The sequence below is a fragment of the Cupressus sempervirens genome, chromosome 3 (assembly GCF_028749045.1).
Source record: "Cupressus sempervirens isolate cs-2001-9-10 chromosome 3, ASM2874904v1, whole genome shotgun sequence".
In the NCBI taxonomy this organism is placed as follows: domain Eukaryota; kingdom Viridiplantae; phylum Streptophyta; class Pinopsida; order Cupressales; family Cupressaceae; genus Cupressus; species Cupressus sempervirens.
This window is the reverse complement of record NC_143120.1, coordinates 677,008,366-677,034,179: the sequence shown is the minus strand read 5'-3', so window position 1 is coordinate 677,034,179 and position 25,814 is coordinate 677,008,366.

The window sequence follows — 25,814 nt, the reverse complement described above, 5'->3', positions numbered from 1 at the left end:
GCTTGTGCATGATTTCACACAAAATTTTACAATAGCACATGCAAAATATAGTTTTCCAAAATTCAATTTATTATTATGTTTGACTAGCAGTGTTCTCTGAAGCATTTTCATTCAAATTTCTAGTTTTTTCTATATCTTAACAGTGGTTTGTAGGATGTTTGACAAAGGCACCCTTATCAAAACACTTGAAACCCATACTAATTTTGTGATTTTAGGACATTTTCCAAAGATACACATGTTGAAGACTTATTTCAAACCCACTTAAATATCATGTTTTCTTTTATTGCTTTCCATGCATAGTATAAATAGGGCTTGTGAACTTCATAGGGTGCAAGATAGGGGAATAGGGGAGTGTGCTCTTTACTACTTGGAAGTGATGCCCAAGAGTAAATCAAAAACCTAGAAGCATATAAAATACCATACCCATGGGAGGCAAGCAAGTTAGTGGTTCTCCCAAATGAAGCCTTTGATGAAGAGATGAATATTTCCTTTTAGAGGATCAAAGTCTTGGAATAGGACAAGGTGGGATTAATAAGCTAACTCAATGATGAACATGTCTTCTGTGTTTTGGTAAGGTGACAAGGTAGAGAAGTATGCTATTTCCCCTTGAGGGAAATTAGAAACGTGGATCCTTAGATCCAAACCACCAATCTAAGTCAACTTTTAGAGGGCCTGCCAGAGCAATCCAACATCTAGGAATCACCCAAGTGAGTACACTCCTTTTTCCAGAATTCCAACTCACTATAACAAAGAAGATTTGTAGAGAGAAGGACTCCAAATCCATATTAATTTCCTCTTATTCATTATGATATCACATATCAAGAAGAGGCTATATAAACTACACTAGCCAATGCCAGCCCCAGTCTTGCCAGTCAAGTATGTGCACTTACAGATGTAGGTGTGGGTTGTTGGGCTTAACTTTTCTTGCAAAGCCACTATGGGTTAATATGAATGGAAGCCAAGTAAAAACCTCTTAGTTAGTTGCTACCTAGTCCACCTCCAAAATCAGGCATAATCTTTGTGCAAGGAGGGGGAAGAATCTCTCCTATAGATACTCACTATAGCCATGTACCTAGGCATTGGAAGGTGGTATACATTCTTGAACCTTTCCACATAGTTGTTCATTCAGTGTATATGTTATTGAGCTCTTGGAATACACCAAAAACATGGGCACCCTCTAGTGGGGTGACATGACTATGTGAGGTGTGTGCATGCACATAAGTTGTGGGACAATGGTTTTGTCTTCTCTACCATTTTTGGTTATAGGGATAAAGTGTGTTTGTTATTGAGTCTTTTAACTTGTCCAAACCTATCAAACAAACAAAAGGTCAAGACTCCCCTATCCCTTCAAGTTGATTTGCCCTTAGTTGGATTATTTGCAACTACTACTTGATTTCCATATTTATCTAAAAACAAACCATCTTTTTGAAACCATAATGCTATCCAAAACTTGAAAACTATCTTCATATCTATCTAAAATATGTCAAATTTTTTTTTAAAAATTTCAAGAACTATCTCAAACTTGGAAAATCTCTTCAAAATTTTGTCTCAATTGTTAGTCCTATCCACAATTTCAAGCCTAGTTTTGAAATTTTTTGCACGAGAACCTTTTTAGTTAGCACTTCTTCATGTAGCTCTATCCAAGTCCTCATGTGGTCCTCTACAAATCTTTGTGTGAGATCTTGCAAATACTATTGTTTTATGTCAAAATCTTGTCCTTTTGTCAATTAGTCAAATCCTCGTGTGGCTTTATGCAAGTCCTCGTGTAAGAAAAATGGTCTAAAATTATTGTTCTGAATCTTCATGTCCTTTTTTGAGTTTCCTCACATAGTTCCCTAAGAATCTTTGCATAGGATCTTGTCCTAAAAATTCTAAACTATTCTATCAGAGCTATCTATGCTCTAAGTCTAGTCTATACCTATAATTTCATAACAATTTTTTTTCTGTAAACAATCTTAGATTGCAACTCTTGCTTATCTAACAACTTGTGATATATACATGGACTAGTCTCATTTCTCATTTATCTTTTTTTTTTCCCCTTGTGTTTGTCATACTTTTTGTAATGATAGTCATAATCTTTGGTTGTTCTATCCATTACTCAAACAACTTGAACCCTAGTATACAACACTCTTATCTTTCTTTTTTGAGACTATGTTTTAGTGTGGTCCTTGTCTAGGCTTTCACTTTTTGTCCTTGTCCATGACTATGGTAATAAGAAGTGGAAAAAAAATTTATGCTTCCAAATTTAGATGAGGTAGAGCTAGAGGTCATAATCATGGTAGAGGTTACTCTTTAGTCCATACATGGTCTATGTCCAATTCATCTAGTGAGGAGTTTTCATGATCTCCTTCACCTGTCAGATCTCGTCATGTTCAAAGAAGATTCTCTATAAACTTACAACAAACCAGGAACCCCTTGTATCAAGAGGATCTCAAAACTAGCAAAGGTCATATGTCTCCAAAAAACATAGCTGAATTCTTATTTAGATAACCTTTTCAACCAACATACACTAAAACTTATCACATCTCTAAAATGGTTGATCAAGAACCAAAACATGGAGAACATAGTAGAGAACAAGATCAACATAGGACTGAAAGACATAGGGAACCTTTTACTAATGAGAATGAGGAAGAGGTAGAAGTTCTCCCTGAGTATATCAAAAAATGTTGTAAGGACAAAAACTTCCAGAAAGTCATGGAAATCTTGCTTAATGAAGAGAAAGAGAAATGCTTTCTCAAACTTTCTCAAGAGGGAGCCAAGCTACCTCATCACTTTAACATTGACAATATCATTACACCTGAAGAGGAAACTGAAACATCTAAATTGCAAAAAAAACTAAAGATCGTGCAATACCAACTAGCCCAAATGATGTGTGATAAAGAAAAACCTACAAAAACATAAATTCTAGATGTTCTTTTTCCATTTCCTCTTGACAAGAGTATAGACATGTCTCCTTTACAAAGAGGAGTTGAGTTACCCAAGTACGATAAATACTTTGGCACCCCCAAGATCATTTGTGGGAATTTAGTGACTTGTGTAGGGAATTTATGCATAATTAGACATATCTCATCAATCTATTTCCAAGAAGTCTAGGTAGTCAAGCTATGGAGTGGTTTTTACACTTTCCTATGGGCATCAAAACATTCCATGAGGTTGCAAACCTATTTTTCCAATAGTACTCTCATAACATACAACACCCAGTTAACATTTGAGACTTGTGTAACCTTAAACATAGAGTTGGATAACCTTTCCTCACATTCCTTTAGAGATGGAGACAACTTTACACCAAATACTCACATAAAATCCCTAAAATGGAAAAACTTGATATCTTTATGGATAATTTTTCACTTGATTTTGGGTATAAAGTTCAACTTCAAGGTCCATGCACCTTCAAAGATATCATCACACAAGCTATCTAGATAGAGGAATTCATGGTCAAAAGGGTGAGTTAACTTTTCAAAAGGACACCAAACAAAGATCCACTTCTAATAAGGACAAATCCAAGTATGTGAATAGAAACTGAGAGGTTGTGCATGATAGAGTTGTTAACAACATTACTCCTAAACCTACTATGATAGCTTTCAATCTTACAGACAATCTCAAAGCATCCAAGAATGTCAAGAAACTTCATTTTGACAATAAGACATTTGGAAACAAACCAAAGAACACATCTTGGGTCTCACATCCAAAATGAGAATATACACCTCTTGGTGAATCTTTGGATGTGGCCTACAAGACCTTGCTGCAAAAAAAAATTATTTCTCCATTAGATAACTCTCATCCTTATGATCCACAACCATGACCACCATGGTGGAACAAAACAAAATTTTGCAAATATCACCAAAATAAAGGTCACAAGACTAGCAACTACATCAATTTGCATCACAAAGTCCAAGACCTCATTGATGATGCTGACATTGTTGTGGATGGACATAAAAAGAACATAGATCACAAGGCTTTTAAGGAGCCATTCCCATCTTATGAAAAAAGGAGAAAACTTAAAATAGAGACCTCATAACAATATCAACTATACATACTCTAATGATGATGATGAGATAGTCCACATAGTTGAACCTATGGATGTTGAGTATTGTGACATTATCATCATCAAGGGAAAACAAGACAAACCTAAGATACTATTTGTCTTAAGGGGCCCTGCTTCTAATCCATCTAACAATGAACCATCATAATCTTGTTCTAATGTTATTATGCACTCCCACACTAAGTTGGTACTCAAAGGCCTTGCACCTTCTGCTCCTAAGATAGAACAACACAAAGAGAAACCTCTCATTGGTCTATCTGGTAAAGGAATGAAACTTACAACTCTTGTGGCTACTAGCTATAGTATCCTTGATTAGTTACAACAAACAAATGCTCAAATCACAATCTTTGAACTACTCAAAATGTCACCTACTCATAGGTAGATTCTTGACAAAGCCCTCACTAGGTAAATGTCCCTTAAGATCTTGATCTTGAGAGGTTCCAATCTATGGTAGGTCATCTAACCTCACCTTACTATATGTCCTTCTCTAAGGAAGATGATAATTTACTAAGTCATCCACATAATCAACCTCTACATATTGAGGTAATGATACACCAAAAATATGTATGTTGCATGCTCATTGATAATGGAGCTAGTTTAAATAGTGTCTCTACTACCCTACTCTAACAATTGGACTATTTTGAAGAGTCCATTGATCCCTAACATAATATAATTATCAAAGCATATTATGAAGTTGAGAAAAAAAAATTAGGTCTTGTGGCGTTGCCTCTTTGTGTTGGTCCTATAGAAAGGGGTGTCACTTTTCAGGTCCTTGACATTCCCTTGGCTTACAACATACTGCTAGGAAGACCATGGATAGATGAGATGTGAGTTGTGCCTTCCACTTACCATCAATGCATAAAATTCTTGTTTCATGGCTTTGAAGTCATCATACTTGCAAGTACTAGCTATACCTATAACATGCTGAAATTTTCTAGAAACCTTGTACCTACTAATAGGGAATCTACAAACCATCATGATAATAAGATAAACAAAATTGAGTAGTCACTCAAGCTGAAAGAAACTAGAATGGGGTGAATATCATATAGAACAAGTTCTATCTTTGGCATCTCTTCCTGAGTCTCTCTATCATTATGGGAGACTATCTGAAGCAAAGAGACCATTTTTTTTGACACTTCAAACTTAGTACAATGGTACCTTGGTCAAAGCTATTTTCCCTCTAGTGGATGAAAGTGAAAATAGAGCTATTACTGCATGGATCTACAAAGAGGAAACTCTAGTTGACCTTAGAGAATAGTCTTGTGAAATTACTCCTGAGAAGTATGGTCCTAGTCTTAGACTTATGAAATGATTTAGCTACAAGGGGACTAGTCCTATTAGATGTAAAAAAAATGGTCTGATTGATCCTATCAAAGTGATAGCTACAAGGAATTGAGACACATCTAGTCTAGGCTTCAAGAAGATTCCCTTCCATCTAGGGATTAACAAAGTTATACCAAAACCTAAGAATTTATTTTAAAATGAGTCATAAGCTAAGTCTAATGACCATGAAGATAACACTGATGATGAGGATCCTTATCCTTATCTAATTCTTGATGATCTTGCTAAATTCTTTGTAGAACTAGATGATTTTGTACCACATGTCAATATCATTGATAGTGATAGCGATTCTTCTAATGGAACTACTAATTCTCCTCATATTCAACAAGAATAAGAAGAATCTAGTAATGTTATATGCATTGATTACCTTTGTAAAATCAAGAGGATGAAGTAGAGTTTGTCCCTATCACTATTGGGGAATTCTATAGTCTATCTCCGTGTAGCACAGATTCTCGAGAGTATGACTTCAACTCTCTCTCAGAAGAAACTATAGATAAAGACATAGATCAAGTTCATGTCTATGAAAACCTCCTCAAAATAGGTGAATCAACTAGGGTTAGGTTGGATGAGTCTTATCTAACTAGTCTCCTCTAGTCTTCAATCAATGATGTTAGTGCTCAAAGGAATTAGAACACACTTGTAGATGAAGCCACTCTAGGTCTTGAATTGCTTGTCCAAGCATTTAATGATTATACCATAAATGCAATCAAACCCATCACATCTATTTCACTCACCTATCTTGAGCTCATAGACTAGAATTCCAATGTGTCTAGTGAATTCCCTACATTCTACAATGACTATGCTCTTGCCTACTACTGAAACACTATTGAACTAGTAATGTCTTCCACCAGTAAACAAAGTGTCAACATGACTAAAGTGGACATCAAGTATCTTAGTCATACAATCAAAAAGAAAAGAAATAGAAGGTTCGATGGTGAAAACTATATTGTGGAAGTTTCAAAACCTAAAATAGTAAAAACAAGACATATCCAAGGGTGGAAACCTCTTTGACGCTCTTCTAGATGAGATATTTGATGCACTTCTTACTCATTTTTAGGAAGGATCATCAGTGCTAATAGAACCAACACATTCGATCAACTTGGGAATAGAGGAACAACCTCACATGATACATCTTGCATAGTCACTATCTCTAGAAGAAAAAGAGGAATTCATTGCTTTCTTCTAAGAGAAAAAGATAAACTTCATATGGACATACTTAGACATGCTAGGATTAGATCTTGATCCATAATGCACCACTTGTCTATTACACCGAGGGTTAAACCAATGAAACAAAAACTTAGGAAAATGCATCCTCATGTTGCATTATGGGTCAAAGCTAAACTAGAAAAGCTTCTAAGAGCTAGTTTCATACATGCTATTGATTACACTAAATGGATACCAAATATTTTTCTACTCTCCAAGCATGAAAAATCTATCAGAGTCTATATCAATTTTTGAGATCTAAACTTAGCATGTCCAAAGAATGATTTTTCACTCCCTAACATTGATATGATAGTGGATATGATAGCAGCTTATGAAATGTACTCACTCATGGATGGATTTTCTAGTTATAATCAAATCAAAATTGTACCAAAAGATCAGGAAAAGACTACCTTTACTTGTGCATGGGGAACTTTCTATTGGAATGTGATGCCATTTGGCTTGAAAAATTCTAGTGCTACATATCAGAGAGTAGTTAGTACAAATTTTCATGAAATGGTGCATATAACAATCAAAGACTATGTAGATGATACACTGGTTAAGAGCGCAAAACACAACACTCACCTTCAATATTTGGGACCTATCTTGGATCACATGGAGGAATTTAGTCTGAGACTTAATCCCAATACATTTGTGTTTGGTGTAACATCTAGGAAACTACTTAGTTACATTGTTTCTACAAAAGGAATCGAGCTTAATCCCAAGAAAGTTCAACCAATCATGGATATGCCTCCACCTCATAATATCAATCAGATGAGGGGCTTACAAGGAAGACTTATATCCATTCATAGATTCATCTCATAACTGGCAGATAGGTTGCAAGCTTTTCCCAAGACTCTGCATAAAGGTGTGGAATATAACTAGAGCCAAGATTACGAATAGATTCTAACACAAATAAAGTATTGCCTTTCTCATCCACTAATCTTGATGCCTCCTATTTATAGGAAGGCTCTTATTTTGTATATCTCAGCAATAGAAATATGTCTGGGTATCTTGCTAGCTCAAGAAGACAATGATAATAAGGAAAGATCTATTTACTATTTTAGTCACACACCAACCCCCTATGAGATGAATTATAGTATCATCGAGAAGGCTTTCCTAGCAGTCATCTTCATTTCCCAAAAGCTAAGACACTACATACTTGCTCATACTATGTTATTAGTTAGTAAAATTGATCCACTAAAATACTTACTCACCAAGGTATCTCTGATAGGGAGGTTGGCTAAGTGGGTCATGATCTTAAGATAGTTTGATGTTCAGTATGTTGAATGAAACGATATCAAAGGACAAGCAATTGTTGATCAGTTAGCAGAAGAACCAATGCAGAGTCTTCTTTTGCTACACATTGACTTTCCTAATGAATCAATGATTATACTTACACACAAAACTTGGGTGATGTTTTTTCATGGTTCCTTTACACAACAGGGATCTAATGTTGGGCTACTATTCATAACACCTCAACGATATTCACTTCCCTAAGGCATACAAGATTATGTTTCGTTATACAAATAATATTGATAAATATGAAGCCCTCATTAATGGCATGAATATTAAAGTTGAATGGAGAGTGGACTAATTGAACATCTTTGGTGAGTCATAGCTCATCATTAACCAAGTCAATGATGTATATTAGACAAAGGATAAGAAATTTATCTCATATAAATGCATGGTGGATGACATGAAGAAATACATTGCTCATATCACTTTTCAATAAGTTCCTTAGGTAGACAACAAAGTGGCTAATGCCATGGATACTCTTGCTTCTATGTTATAGATGCTAGATAATGACCTTCAAGACAAGTTCCTGGTGGAAATGATATGCTACCTAGCTTATAACTCCCCTGAATCTTGGATGATCTATTTTATGGTAGGACATGACTCATCTCCCTACCACCATATATACTCCTATCTATGTGACTAAAAAATTCTAAAAGTTCTAATCTGGAATGAAAAATGTCACCTTATCTACAATCCTTCATGGTATGTTATTATTGTTGATGACTTGTTTAGAAGAGGTCTCAATGGAACACTCCTTAGGTGTCTAGAACTTGATGATTCTAAACATGCATTAATTGATGTCCATGAGGTTATTTTTGGATCTCACTCTAATAGCTTGACACTAGCTCATAAACTTATTAGAGCTGGTTACTATTGGCTAAATATGGAGTAAGAGGTAATCAAATATGCCAATTCCTACAAACAATGCTAGCTCCATAGGAATCTAATTCATGCTCTAGCTAGGGAGCTCATTCCATCTATCACACTGTGGCCATTCTAATATTGGGCCTTTGACCTTATGGATTGGATTCACCCATCTTCTTCAAATGGATACAAGTTCATTATTAAAGCTATAGATTACTTTACTCAATGGGTAGAGGCCATACCTCTCTCCATAGAAAATGGAAAAACTAGAGCTCTATTCATCATGAATTACATCATATGTAGGTATAGTGTACCTTCCTCCATTATTACTAACAATGGAGGACAGATTAAAAATAAGGATCTTAAGGAGTTATGCAAGAAGTTCAAAATTATGCAAAATTGGTATTTGATCTACTACCCCCAGGGTAATGGTCAAGTAGAGGCATCCAATAAGGTGATTCTTAAGATCTTGCATCACATAATTAACAAATTTAGAAGGAACTGACACCTTCAAATTATTCTAAATTTATGGGCTTATAGAATTAGTATCAAAAATCCAATGGGTACAATTCCCTTTGCTTTAATATATGGAGCAGATTCTATGCTTCCAATTGAGGTTGAGATTCCTATTGTTAATTGAATGTTGGCAAGTGGCATGTGATCATCTTCAAGCTTATTAGCAGCATATGTCTAGAAGCTACAATAAGAAAGTTAAGCCACGTAACTTCCAACTAGGTGATCTTGTTCTAAGAGAAAACCCTAAGAATCAACAATAATGGGTACAAAAAGGGAAGTTCAAACTCAACTAGCTTGGTCCATATATAGTCACTATAGTGTTTGGATCTGATGCTTACCAACTTTCTACAACCAAGGGAGAGGTTCTCAAGGAGCCTATCAACACTCTCCACATGAAGCAATTCTACAACTGATTTGGTTCCAAAAGCTCTTTGTATATATCTAAATTTTTTGAAAAAAAAATCTAAAAATTGCAAAAAGTCCTAAAAAAATCATTATCTTGGTGAAAACCTAGAAATAGGAACCCTAGTAACAAAAAAAATTGAAAGCTAAAAAAAGCACAAAAAATCAAAAAGAGAAAAATACAAAAAAAAAAGAGAATTCCTGCCAAGAAGGTGAAAACCTAGTGAACAAGCACCTCTTTTTCCCAATGCTATATCTTGCAACACATCTTCTAGCTCATGTATAGTTGCTTTCCTACTTTATTTTTCTACTTTTTCCCATGTATCCATGAATTGAATCTTGCCATAACTCAGGGGCAACACCCTATAGTGTCACAAATAATCTCTTAAGCATCAGTCACCAGTTGTTCTAACTGCATCTGCTTACTATCACTAGTGTCACTTTTTTACATTCTTCTTATAGATAATCTCTTAAGTATTAGTCATAAGTTGTTCTAACTATGTCTACCTACTATCGCTAGTGTCACTTTTTGAGATTCCTCTCACATACAATCTCTTAAGCATTGATCATTAGTTGTTCTAATTACATCTACCTACTATCATTAGTGTCAATTTTTTAGATTCCTCTCACAAATAGTCTCTTAATTGTTAGTCACCAGTTTTTCTAAATGCATCTGTCTACTATTGCTAGTGTCACTTTTTGAGATTTCTCTCATAGACAATCTCTTAAGCATCAGTCACCAGTTGTTCTAACTATGTCTTCCTACTCTCGCTTGTGTCACTTTTTGAGATTCCCCTCATGGAAAATCTCTCTCGTGTTAGTCACTAGTTGTTCTAATTGCATCTATCTACTATCACTTAGTTTGCTACTATGGTCCTTCTTACTGAAGATTCCTCTTTGACTTTAATCACTACCTATTCTAACTACATCTATCTACTATCATCACCCTACTAAAGAGATTTCTTTCACATATGTTATGAACATTAACACTTGACATCAATCCTATAACACATGACATTCATACTAGTTTGAAATATGCTGAGCTTTTCTTTTTTTGTTTTGCTTTAATTTTATCATGTTCCTTGAGGAACTTGATGATGTTTCTTTCAACTAGAGAAGTGAGGATAGAGGGCATGATATTTTCTTTTCTTTTCATTTGATGGATTACTTACAATGATCTAAAGCATCCATATAAAATGGGTGTCCACTATAAGAGCCTCTATCTCATATTGGATGGTCGTGCGCTACAGTAAATATTGATACTCATCTTGCTAAGTGAATGTACAAGTCACTATGAGTATAATTAGCACACTTATGTCTTAGGTTACAATCACAAGGGTCATTATAGACATAATACTTATTGGTTACTTAGCATAAGAAGGATCTCACATGTGTCTAGTGTGTCTACATGCAAGGAAAAATTTAGTCATCCTAGCATTTATGCTTTGATGCTTATGTTAATTTGCTACATTAAAAGGGACAAATGTTTGGGCCATTTTGGCTTCTTGTGCCTTGAATTCTTACATTTAATCATAACAAAACTAGAACATGTCTCATATTCATATTTCTATGATTGCAATGTTAGTGGGAGTTGTATGACATATGGGATTTAGCTAAACACTCAGTGATGATAATTGTTGAAGTTTGGTAACTAGAACTAAGGTTGCATCTAGTCTAAGGTTGCATCTAGCATAGGGTTGCATTGCATAATCACATAGTTCAATTTCAAATCTACTTGCATCCTTTGTGATGAGGAATTGTTGGTTTCTTCAAAGTATCATGTTTTTCCACAACCGCACAAATGTTTGGTTCTTTGGTTCATCCTCTCGATCTTCAAGGAATGCCTATCATTATTAACAAACAAAACACTACATGAGATGTTAGTTCATTCATATTTTTCATTTCATACATGATTTCATGATTCATCTCATCTACACTACATCTATACATAACATCATATTTGCATTCATAATCATAAGCATAAACATCTCATGTACAACAAGCTATAAAAAGAGAAAGTGACAAATGCAAATGGTACTTGACTCAAAAAATCTCATATATATATATATATATATATATATATATATATATATATATATATATATATATATATATATATATGTATATATATATATATGTATATATATATATATATGTATGTATATATATATATGTATATATATATATGTGTATGTATATATATATATATGTGTATGTATATATATATGTGTATGTATATATATATATATGTATATATATATATATGTATATATACATATACATATATATATATATACATATACATATATACATATATATATATACATATATATATATACATACATATATATATATATAGTGTATATCTATGCAAAACTAGATGCTACTCCAACGCTATCAATCTCAAAAATGATACAAAATATTGTTGGAACACCAATTGATACATAGCCAGACTAAAATTGGGGCAAAATGAATCTAAATCTCTCCTTTCCCCTCATCTCCTACTAGTGGAGGAGGAGGAGGAGGAGGAGGCATATCAAGTCTTGTTGCAGACCATGCTCCCCTTGACTCTCAAGCATATCAAGAAAGTTGAGGCACCAGAATAACTGCCACGTATGTCACAAAATAGTAAGCTTTCCTAGTTGACTATAGTTGGATCTTATCCTACTACTACTTAGATTTCTTATCCACTAGCTATAACTGCTCTCACAGCCCATCCATCTCATGCTCTCAATGCATAATTTGAGAGTCTCTCACAACCACCTATATCTATAGCTCTCCTAATTTTTGCTACATGGTTTGTATCCACTCTCTAGACCTCCTTAGGGCCTCCTAGGCCTAAGCTAAGGCATCTCCACCCTGCTTCCCTATAGAAGGCTGGTCTTGCATCTCCTTGTCTCCCTACTTAGCTAGCTACTCAATCAGGCCATGCTCCTCCATGTGAGGTCTTTGTGTCTCACCTTCGATGGGTCCTAGAGATCCCATCTACCCTTGAATTCTCCTCTACCCTATCCCACTCCCACCAACACCTAGGTCTACTCTCATCAATTGAGGTAGAATGCACTTGGCATGTCCTATGTCTCACTCCCTCCTACTAGGGTTATTGTGGTGGTGATTGGGGTGCATGTATTGGCTGGATCAGTGTGGCCATCCCCACTAGATCTATGAACCTAGGGAAAGGATGACTCACAAAGTAATCCTAATATGTGAGAGTCATCCCTCCATCCACTATTACTGGTACATAATCTCACTGACAACCACTATGGTGTGCATGTCATTCATCGATTGTTTAGGGTCTGATCTAGGTAATGAAATCCAATCTACATCTATCGCTAGTCATGTGTATGAATAATACTCCTATGAAATATCCCATGGATGACCATACTACTACCACACATGGGTCAAGGGAAACCTCTCAATGACTGATATCAAATGAACAATCAATGATTAGGAAGCAAAAATGAATTTGCGCATCATCCCAAACCTCTATCTCTCTCCATGGTCTCCACACTACTACCACCAGATCATCTGACCATGCCTTCCAATGCTCAATCTTCCCTAGATTTGTCTGGGTCAGTTAGCCTCTATATCTATAAATATACAACTCCATAGGCTATTGCTTATTGCCAAAACTAGGCCTAGTAATTGGTAGCTGCTCCCATGCCCATATGTGAAGAACGTAGACCCCAGGGGCCATGCTCTTCCTCTCATGATATACAATCTTGTGCATCTTGTGGAACATGTGCGCGAGTATACACTAACACCATCCATATCTCTCTAGGGTCTCTATTATCATCTAGAGCATCTAGCCCCATCCACACTCTAGCCATGCTAGCCTCTATTAGGCATCAAGAAATAGCTGATAAATATAGCCAACACTAACAATAGTTTATGAGTGGGTCTGTATGTTTGTACTAGCTCCTCCTAGTTGATGGCTCTACCCATGATGAGTTCCTCTTAGAAAATGGCCCTCAATGCCTTTATCTTGTTCTGTGGTATTGTGTCATATACCACCCATGGGCCATGGACAGGGATCCTTAATATCATCTAGATATCCTCTAGGGTGATCATCTCCCCCTATGGAAAATGTAATGTGTTCATCTCTGAATGGAAATGCTCTACTAGTGCTATCAAAAGGCAGTGATTCACCAACACTAGTTTATCTGACAAAGATGTGACAATCCAAACCTATTAATATGTGCCATGTCAACATCATCAAGCTATCAGAATAGAGCTCTGTAAGGTGATTATTGGTATCAAAATCCAACATTGGGAAATGTAATCTGCACAAACAAAAATAGCATGCAAACAATCAGTCTCTACTAAACAAATAAGATGAAAGAAAGTGCAAAACTACAAAGGAAAATCAAATTTCAAACACTAAAACTTTCATTTTACACTAGAATTCAACATGAAAATTCATGTCCTTGCATGAGAGTATTCATCTTAGTGCGAGGATACACTTTCCAATGTGAAGAGCGATTAGCCTATAAGTGAACAATGCACAAAATTTATAGTTTCTTGCATGACACATGGGTGTCTCCCACACGAGAAAAGCCACTACACCAAGAAAAGAAGTACATGCCTAATACTTCTTCAAATGAAAAGAGATAGACACATTTGAGGAAAGACATCCTCACATGAGAACTAACAACAAACTATTAAAAATTTCTTTAAAATGACCTAAAAAATCTCAAAATGCATGCCAAATAAAATGAAAAGTAAGGTTATCAACTACTCGCGGGATGTCCATACTCACTGACCTACTGTGTCATAGGAAAGCTCAAATTAATGTCTTTACATGAGGAGCACCATTTTTTACCTCAAAGCTCTCTTCTTCACAAAAGATAAAAGTGAAAATGAATTGAAAATGACCCTTTGGGACCTTATATAGGTTTTGACCTAATTTTTCAAAGTGCTCTATTTGGTGTGAAAATCACCCCCTGGCTACTTTGGTTGCTCTGAATCTATTTTCAAGATCAAATTCAAAATCTAACACATGTAAACAACTCAAAATTGCATTTTAAAATTTTAGGACTGACGTGATAGAACACTTGTGCAGTCCATCTTTCTAATACTTGGTGCATTTTGGAATATTTTCAAATCATAATTTTTTCAAATTTTCCAATTTTTTTGGAAAAAGTCAACTCTAGTAAAACTATTGTCAAACATGGTCTTCTAGACCTCAAAATCACTTCAAATTGCAACCAAATTTTCTTTTGATCATTCTCATCTCTTCTATATCTTACTAAATATCATATTTCTTTAATATTTCTTCACATATTGCTCTACATCATATTTCTAGTGTGTCATCATTCAATTTTGCTCCCGACAGGGTAGGATGATTACATCATTGAATCTTTCAAAACTAGTTTCAACTCAATATGAATCTTCATTACTCAGAGCATCTTGTTACCTTTAATGTCCTCATCACTCAGGGCATCTCAATACTTGGGGCATCTTGCTCCCTTTTATTTGGCATCTTTGTCATTTGTCTCATCTTCTGATCAGCTAATCAATCTTATAGCAATTCTTATCAGAATTTGATGGTCAAGTATTGGGATAGTCTAAACCCTAATTCCTGAGGATCAAGCCTCATTCTAGGTATGATTCTATGACTCATGATTAGATTTTGTTATCTTTTATGGACCAATATTTAGGTGTTCTATCTAGACTCTAGGGGATTAAGCTTCGTTCTAGAGATCATTCCAAATTCTTGTTGAGGATTAAGCTTCATTCTGGAGATAATCCTAACTTTTTCTAAGAAGTAAGCCTCATTCTAGGGATAATTATAGGCTCTTGCTTCAAATCACTATTCAATAGATAGGTATTGAGATAGTCTAAACTCTGACTCCTGAGAATGAGTCTTGTTCTAGGAACAATTCTATGAAATCAAACAATCTTTGGCCTATCAACTTCAATATCTAGGTGTTCTATATAGATTCCCTGAGGTTAAGCTTTTTTCTAGAGATGATCTTTAAAAATCTTATGAACTTTGGTATCTAGGTGTTCTGTTTGGATTCCCTAAGGTTAAGATTCATTTTGGAGATGATCTTTAAAAGCTTATCAATCTCGATATCTAGATGTTCTATCTGGATTCCCTAAGGTTAAGCTCTATTCTAGAGATGATCTTTAAAAGCTTATCATCTTGGTATCTAGGTGTTCTATCCAGATCCCCTAAGGTTAAGCTCCATTCTAGAGATAACCTTTAAAAGCTTAGTGATCGGTCTCTATATCATCAATTTTAGAACCAATATGTTTCTTGATCTAGGTATCATGTTTTTTATTTCTTTTAATTGAACATGTTGCTCACACATTCATTCAAAGAGGGGTAAATGTAATACCCCAAAATTGGCACATTTCCATGTTAACCAATTCTGGTTTATTTAATCATTCTTAAGTCCTATTTTGCTAGGCAATTCTGATTTTGATTATCACTACTTGACCTAGGTATCAAATACAAAAAGCCCTAATCTTGATTAGTCACATTATTTATTTAATTCCTAAGTATCGACTCAAATCAGTTATAATAAACCTATTGATTTAATTTAATTAAGTTGTAAGTGTTCATACTTAAATTAAATTAAAATTACTTCTTTAGCTAATGTAGAAAGGAATTAAGTGTATTTCATTGAATAAAGTATCTCCTCTTTTTCATTATTGAATTTAATTATTCAATTAATTAAAGTTTATCCATTTATGAGGTCATATTATATTTTATTAAATTAAATATTCTCTCAAAATCTTCTCTTCAGTTTAGAAATGGAAACTCTAGGTGAACTAAAATTAGAAAAGGAATTAAATCAGTTAACTCCTTTTTCCACTAAAAAACAATCAGTTAATTCCCTTTTCATAAGGAATTTTCCATTATGACTGAGTCTCCTCTTCAATCTTGATCATCCATTCCGATTAATCTTAACTGTCGATCAACTCTGGAGTTCTATTTAAGAAGCCTTCAATTCCTCATTATAGAGGTTGAATTGAATTTGCATCGAATTTATGTTTGAATATCTACTCATCTTGCTCACACTTTCATGGCTTTAATTTCTTGCATTATAATATCATCTAGATTTTAAAATGCATTCATTTAGCATAGTTTTCTCTTTTATTTCTTAGCTTAATTGCATCTCATATAGATTAATTTGCATATTTCATTTAGCTTTAAATCTTTCGTTCTCATATAGTTCTCATAAAATCCTTCACACTAGAGATCTAGTTGCTAGCTTCTTGTTCTGAGAGCAAAAAAAAAATCCTTCTAGTTAGAAGGCAATAGTTTGAACTATTGGATTACTCAGATGAATAATCTCATATCCATTTTGGGATGATCTTTCAGATAATGACCATCTTGAAGTGTGTGTGAGGATCAGAGGCCCAGATTTGACATATACATTTCTAGTGCCCACTATGGGGCTGAGAAATCAAATTTTGTAGCCTTGTTTACTCTATTTTCTAGATTTTACCATTTTCCAAATTTTTGCATGGGAAATATCATTTTCACACAAAGAACTCAGGATTTTTCCCCTTTCATCACACTTCCTTGCATGAAAAAATACATAAATGTGTGGTTTCTTGTGCAGTGCATGTCATTTTCTTGCGCAGAACTATGCGTGATCCTGCACAAAATTTTGCAATAGCACATGCAAAATATAGTTTTCTAGAATTCAATTTATTATTATGTTTGACTAACAATGTTCTTTGAAGCATTTTCATTCAGATTTGTAGTTTTTTTGTAGCTTAACAAAGGTTTGCAAGATGTTTTACAAAGACACCCTTATCAAAACACTTGAAAACTGTACTAATTGTGTGATTGTAGGATGTTTTTCAAAGATACGCATGTCAAAAACTCATTTCAAACCCACTTAAATGTTGTGTTTTTTTTTATTGCTTTCCACACATAGTATAAATAGGTCTTGTGAACTTCGTAGGGTGCAAGACAAGGTAATAGGGGAGTATGCTCTTTATTACTTGGAAGTGAAGATCAAATGTTGCGATCATGTCCCTAATCTGAATTTGATAACCATAAATCATGGAACTAACTAACCCCCTAGCTTATGAGGCTAACTCTGTTGGAAATGAGAATGAAGTAACTGAGAGGGGGAGGGGGTGAATCAGTTACTACAAAAACATTTCATAGTCCCTTAGATGTCTAAAAGTTTGATCTATTTTACAGATTACTGAAACTTGATATTGCAGCAAATAATAACAATCATTAAGAACTGATATCAAAACAATTCAGCACACTCAAACACTAGAGACACCAGATTTAACGTGGAAACCCAATATGGGAAAAACCACTAATGTAACTAGTTACTATTTTTCACTCTTCTGAAGTGAGCCCTGTTAGGAGCCAACCCTGTTAAAGGTTACAAAAACACACTGTTAGGTGTGACCCTGTTAGAGGATTTAAACACTCTGTTAGAAGTGGCCTTGCTAGAGGTCTTTAGAACAATTCAACTAAATTGTCACCTTGTTAGAGGATTTACAAAATGGTTGTTAAACCAATTCTGTTAAGAGATTTGGATTCACTGCTGCAAAGGTTATAAAACAACAATGAAGTGACCTGAATAATATGCAACTTATCTTTTGCTGATTACAGTTCTCTGTTCGGCTTGATTGGATCCTTACTGATCAAATACAAATTTATAGCTCCTTTAATCCTTCATCAGGATTCGCTCAGTCTCCTCTTATCCAAGTATTTGCTTTCACGTCCTTGCTTCTCTTGTTCTTCACTTGTTTTTACACCTTTTTTTTCTCACACACTTTTACAACTTGAATAACTCTATATATATATATTTCAGATTATCAAGTCAGCTCAAATAACTTGGAAAACAATTATTCCAACAGTCGGCTGAATTGCAAGATTTAACAAATCCCTTTACTGGTCGACCCAGCATGGTAAACTCTGTTCAAAAATAATTCCTGTGTTAACCGACTAAGCTCGGTTAATACAGAGAATTTCGTGAAATCCTTCAGTCGCCGAGTGAACTCGGTAAGCACTGAGTTCCCTGTGATGACTGAGTGAGCTCGGTGAAATTGACTCCACTTTGATGACCGAGTGAGCTCGGTGAAAACTGACTTCTCCATCTTTTCTTCGATGACCGAGTGAGCTTGGTGAAAACTGACTTCTCCATCTTCCCTTTGATGACCGAGTGAGCTCGATGAAAACTGACTTCTCCATCTTTCCTTCGATGACCGAGTGAGCTCGGTTATCATTGTCTAAACTTGGTTAACTGAGATTAAAGACTGATATGACATTTTGTGTGACATCAAGGACAACACTATCCAACAAACTCAACCTCCCAATTAACATCTTGTCTAACTTCCACTAGCCCATAATATTCCACTACAAATGGTGAGATCAAGGAATTTGTAGCTCCTAAATCAAATATAATAGTAACACTACTACTTAAAATCATAGTTGTGGCCTGACTAACTATGGCCTAATGCTCTTCCTAGTGGTTACCAACCACTAAAAATACTTTGTTGGACCTACCCATGTCTCCCACTATAGGCTCTCAAGTAGCCCTATGCCAACTACCCACTATCAGATCATGTGGACACTCCCTCTCTATGTAAAACATGCCACCAAAAGTGTAACATGTCCCATGAGTCTAAATTTGTACCCCCTTATGCTCTAGATTGTTATTGACCTCCATTCCTACAAAATCCACTATATCCACCCCTAGAGGATAGTTGATTCCTAGCTAACTACACATTAGAGGTATGTGTCCTCTAATCACATCTAGGACCCTAAGATTGCTACTACTTGCCTAGGTAATCCTATGATGGCCTCTTTCTAGAGTCCTGCTAAGATATCTTTTGTAATGACCCCATTGAGTGAATCTAAGTACCCTTCCAAAGGAGTTTGCGCTATCTTGATGGCTAAGTAGAGGGATGTTAGTTCTGAGATTGATTACAAGAGTCTTGTGTCCTAATGTGGATATACTCAACAACAAGTGTCATCTCAACTACCTCTTTCAAGGTGGTAGGAAATTCTAGACTAATTATGCCTAGGAGATATAATATAAATAAATTACAACTCCAATTTCATAATGAATTCATTATAATATTTTCTTGAATACACATGCATTTTATGCATTCAAACTTTTAAAATAAATATACAATCCTTTCCTTCACACAATATTTTCAACAATGAAATACATGAATGATGAACAAGGTGGAAAATTCTTTATTACAAGAATGAGACTAAATACAAAAATTCTTCTTTCTTTGCAACAATACAAACATGGAGTTATTTTCTAAGGCTTTTCCACTTGAACTTCAATTATCAAACCTATAATACATTTGACAAAACCATGGAGATCTCACCTCCCATCCTATGTCTCTATGAGACCACCCCCAAGCTTGGAGAACCAAGGCTAAATGAGATACATGTACATACTAAACTCAAAATGAATGAACAACACAATCACAACATATAACTTCCCCAACCATGAGCTTCATAATGGATCACGTATGGATCCATGAATAAAGGGTGAAGGTGGAATTTTCAAAGATAATATGTCCATGTCATTACCAATACATAACATGAAATTTCAAGGCCTTATCAAGGCTTCAAAAAAAATTCCTTTATCACCCCCAAACATAAGAATAACTGGTATGGATACATGGAGCCCATACTCCATGAAATTCATCTCTTTTCCATGAGAAGAGGCTCTCAACTACATTTTAAATCCCAATTAACACCTTTACCCAAGGCTATTACTTCCCTCGGAAGGGTGAATGATACCTTTACACCCATAAACAAAATTCATTGTCCTCTATTGTTGTTATCATTTCTCTAATATACTTTCCAAGTTTCTTATACTATGATATTGTGGCTTAGCTTACATTTAATAGAACAAAGGATCCTCCATTATTGAGTTCTCTTCCCAATCTTCTCATAGAAACATAAGAAAATAAATGGATTTTTTCAACTATCGTCCACTATATATTAGTTAAGGTAGCCTTGTCCAATTTTCCAAATGTCCATTTAGCCTTTTGTAAAATCAGATATATGAGTTATGGGGAGATTTTCTATTGACTACTTATAAGAGTGTTAGGAGAGGTGGTATAATGAAATGAGATGGGATGAGTGGAGAGGCATAGATCAAAGATGAATATAAATAAATCCTATTGCTAGTCTGAAATGGATTCCCTTAGCCTGGTGTGTAAATGTGTAATAAAAGCATCACCATAGATAGGCTTGCTTGGTGTTAGAAGGGTATGTGTATATATCACTATCATTATAGGAGGGGGATGTGAGTTTTTTTGTTTATATTCTTACCCACCTTGGAAAAATCCTAGCTATTCCTCATCCAATCCCACCTAGCTCTATAAATCAAAACCTCACAAACTAGAATTAAAAAAAATCATAATCAAGGTTAGTGTGTGGATATAAATGAATATATGAATGCCATGGGAATGAAAGTGTTGTATTGTTGGGCTAGGGTGTTCCATTTCTACTACAATTTAGTGTTGTTAAGAAGTCATCCCAAAAAGATTGGTGTCACAAATTGTGTTTCTGAAATATGAGAAGGGTTATAGTGTTCTTAGGGCATTATTTTTGGCATTTTTGCACATTTATTTTCCATTCAAATCAATTTCATTTTAAAATAAAATCAGGTTTCAAGCTAAGACATTTTATTGTAAAGTCACATAAATCATGTTTCAAAAAAAATCATTTTCAAATCACATAAATCACATTTGAAGAAAGTTCATTTTCAAATCACATAATCTTAAAGTAATACACATCCTTACCTAGGTAGTATCATTGGTGGGTTTGTAGAAGAAATACATATCCTTACCTAGATAGTGTCACTGATGGGTTTGGATCACTCAATGGTACTCACATTTTCATGCACAATGTCTAGGGTGAAAATGATTGGGTGTTTATCTTATTTTTAATGACAACACATTATTGTCTGAATTTTGATAGCTTATGAAATAAGTAGTTAAACATTTGATGATGTTAAGGGATTTTTTTTTTTAAATACCAATTTCATAAAATCTATCCTTCTATCCAAAGTTAATGTCCTAAAGTATCGCCAAATGTAGTAGTGCCACATGTTGCATATGCTCTTCCCAAGTTTTATTAAAAAATAGTATGTCATGTAGATACACCAATAAAAAATAATTAGTGAATGACCTAAGTACATCATTCATCATCCTCATAAATGTGGCTAGAGATTTTTTGAGGCCAAAATGCATTACCAACCATTAAAACAATCCTTCCTTAGATTTAAAAGAAGTCTTCCATATATCTGTTGGATCCACTAGAACTTGAGGGTACCTAGATTTCAAATCAGTTTTAGCAAAGAATTTTGTGCCTCTAAGTTGTTCCAATAGATTATCTATCCAAGGAATTAGATGGCTCTTTTTCATAGTGATCTTATTCAATTCTCTACAATCAATACAAAGTCTCCATGTTCCATCCTTTTCTTTTGTAAAGAACAATTAGGCTACCACAAGGAGATGCACTTGGATGAATATGACCTTTCTAAAATAGTTCTCATATTTTCCTTTTGATCTCATCATTTTCTAACACATATCTCCCATATACTGGCTCATTAGGAAATGGTTTCCCTGAAATCAAATTGATAGAATGTCTAACTTGATAGTGTGAGGGTGCCCCTATTGGTACCACAAACATATTTTCATATTTGGTTAAAATTTGTTCCATTGACCTTTATTATTTTTTGTGATGGTCATGGTGGTATGAGAATTACATACTAAATTTTTTTCCTTGGGGAGAATCATCAATAACATAAATGTATTAGTTGGGAAATCAATCTTCTACATTATTTGGCACTAATCAAATATGCAGAATGTGTAGGACTTACCTCTGATATGCAGTACTTTTGTTCACTTAATTTGATTATCACACTTTATGGCCCAGAGTCATACACCCCCAATAAAATATCATACACATAAAGAGTATTATTGAATATGGCATTTCTTGTTTACTTGAATGTCTCATCCTTGGCTTACCCATCCCATAGAATATGGATGTGGGAGTGGTTTTTTCTTCATATTTAGTCATTTTTTAGTCTAAATAGATATTAAATTATTTTGGCTACCACTATCAACAAAAAATATAAAGATTTTCCTCCTACCCACATTTTTGAATGAAATAATATCTCTTCACCATCCTGAGAAAATACCTTTGTAATGGCTACTATGGCATATGGGTCAACATAAATGATTTGTTCATCTTCCTTAAAGTTTCCAAAATATTTCACTTCAGGTTCAATAGCTTCTTCATGGATTTCCATCATTAAATAATTCACAGTTCTGCAATCTTTAGTATTATAAGAGGTACTTTTACGGAATTCACACCACATACTTGACTCTTGGCCTATTTTCTTAACACCCCATGTCTTCTTTGTTGGTGAATTTGGAAATGACTCCTTTTACGATAAACTTTAAGAAACCCCCTCCAAAAGAAAGATATTAAATATTGGCAAATCTTTCATTATTTTGAAGAATAAAATTATTTCTATTGGCGAACCTCTCAATTTTTTTTAAATATTATTTATATTGGTGAATATTTTAGAATCATAATTTTTGTGTAGAAAATATTGGTGAATCTCAATAATAAGAGGAGCTTCATTAATCACCATGGAATATTACAAATCAAACTTGAAATTACCTCATGGAATATTATAAGGATCTTCACATTCTATTTTAAATCAATAGTGAAAACTAAATATTAGTGATATATTCCTAAAGTAATTAATAATTGTGATAGTTATTGGTGAATTAATTTTAATTTCTCCAAAAAATATACAATATTTAGGTGAATCAAATCTAATAATGTATCTAATATTGTGGTGAAGCATTGAGTTTAAATTTTTTAATAAAATAATTTATTGAGCAATTTTAAATTTTTTAGAACTATTTTTTTAATTTTAAATATGGCAATTTAAGTTGCATTAAATCTTAAATAATTACCCAAATTATTAGCCAAAAATTTCTAAAATTCATCAATTGGCAAATATTATCCACTAAAAAATACCTTGGCTCCTTTGTTATTTGTTTTCCTATAGGTTCATTACCTTCACCTTTTCATTTGTTGTTCATTGGATTTTCCCTCCTCCCTTTTTGTTTAAACTTCTTCTCAATTTTTGATGCATATTTGAAAGAACTAGGCAATGTCTCTATATTTAAGAAATCTATTTCAGTTTGAGTGTAAGAATGAAGACCACTCTTATACTTCAAAACTCAACTTTTTTTTAGAGTTTTTGATACCAAGATTTGCAAAGAGAATGAAATATGTCAGTGTAGTCTTGAACTAATTGGTCTTTCTACCAAAGTAATTTTCGTTGCATATATTTCTGTTCATAGGTATCATCAAGGTAGTATTCTTGTTTTATGTGCTCCACAAAATCTTCCCATTTGGGTGTAATATCTAATAGCATAGAAAATCCATGTTCATCTTTGGCTACTTGGGCTTCTTTAGTTTTTGCATAAACTTCCCATGCCAACTTCACAAGATTCTTAGCTTTGAGGAGGGTGAAGGTGATTTTTTCAATATCTAAGAAATTATTAACATAGATATAGCTCTCCAATTTGGAAAACCAATCATCAAAAATGTCTACAGCAATTTTACCTAAAAAAGATGGGATATCAAAATTTACTTGTACTTTAACTTTAAATGGGTTTTTCCCACCAATTGTTGAATTCCTTGGATTGTCTTATGACTCTTGTTTTCCTAAAATTTATGAAAATTTCTTCATCATTTCTTCATGTTATTTATTCAATGCATCTTCCACTACTCTTGTAAAGGATCCTTCAATCCTATCAACTTTTTGTTTTTCCATCTACAATCGTATACGTCTCAAAGGAAGATAAAATGAAGGATCTCTTGTATCCAATCCCAACCATTGGTAAGTTGACCATGTGCTAGGATATATAGGAGAAAACAAGATCTGATGTCATTGATCCAAATTATGATTCCAAATTACAACACCAAGTGTGATACCTACAATATTGATAATTCTAACATAAATTGAATAATTTTTGGAAACCAGATTACACAAGCCAAAAAGTAATCCATTTCATTTAGAATTCAAGTTTATACAAAGTATGGATCTAAAAGGTCATCAACATCCCTTTAAAAATAAGTGAGCAATTCACATAATTTTTATTACAAAATAAAATACCAAAACTATGTAAACTAATAAAAAACTATTTTAAAATTTATTTCTACTTGTAGAAGTCATAATTTTATACACATGGCTTAAAAAGACATGTCTCTTATATCTTTGGAAGATAATCAAATTATCCATCTTCAATTCTATGGCTTTTAGGGCCCATAAAATCCCCCAAGACTTCTGAAAATGTCAACTATTGGAACATTGAAAATATCAAAAATTCAAATTTTGATATTTCCCCATTTCTGCTTCTGCCAGCCTCCTCTAATCATCATGAACCATGTTCTAATCACAATGAAACCATCATGTTATGTCATTGCAAGATTTGGTTCTAAAGTGATCTTCTTTTACATGATCTATTGTACTATATTAATTTTAGGGTCATAAAGTGACTAGTTATTTCTATCTTAGATTTGCGCAAAAATTTCTCTTTTGGTAGCAAGGGTTTCACAAATAAAAGCTCTTTGGATCTCAATATTGGAAAATTGATATTTGATGAATGATGTATCTTATTATAGATTTTGCTAAAAATTAATTTTGAGGTCCTAACAATAACCTCATCTCTTACCTACCTCTACCTTTGTGCAATAAATGTCTTCTAATGATTAAACTAGTAGTCAGATTTTGGAGACAACCTATCTTTACTTTTCAAGTGCAACATTCTCACTATCCACTGTATCAAGTCCTCAACTCATATTATTTTCTTTTAGCAAGTCCTCAACACATTGTTTTTCTTCCTAGACCAGTCTAAGTTCCTCAAAGGCTTGATCTCTTACAAGGATGGTATTTCCTTTCTCATCTAGTGCTTCACTTAATCTAATTGTTGCATGCTCTTATTCCCTTTTCATTCCTTTGAATCTTTTGGTTATATTTTTATTCTCAGTCATGGGTTCTAAGATTTCTTCTTGTGATTCTTCAAAGTGTCTTTTCTCTTTGAGATTTTGTATCAGCTCTTGGATTTCTCCCAATGTCTTTAACATCTTCTTTCTTTTGGG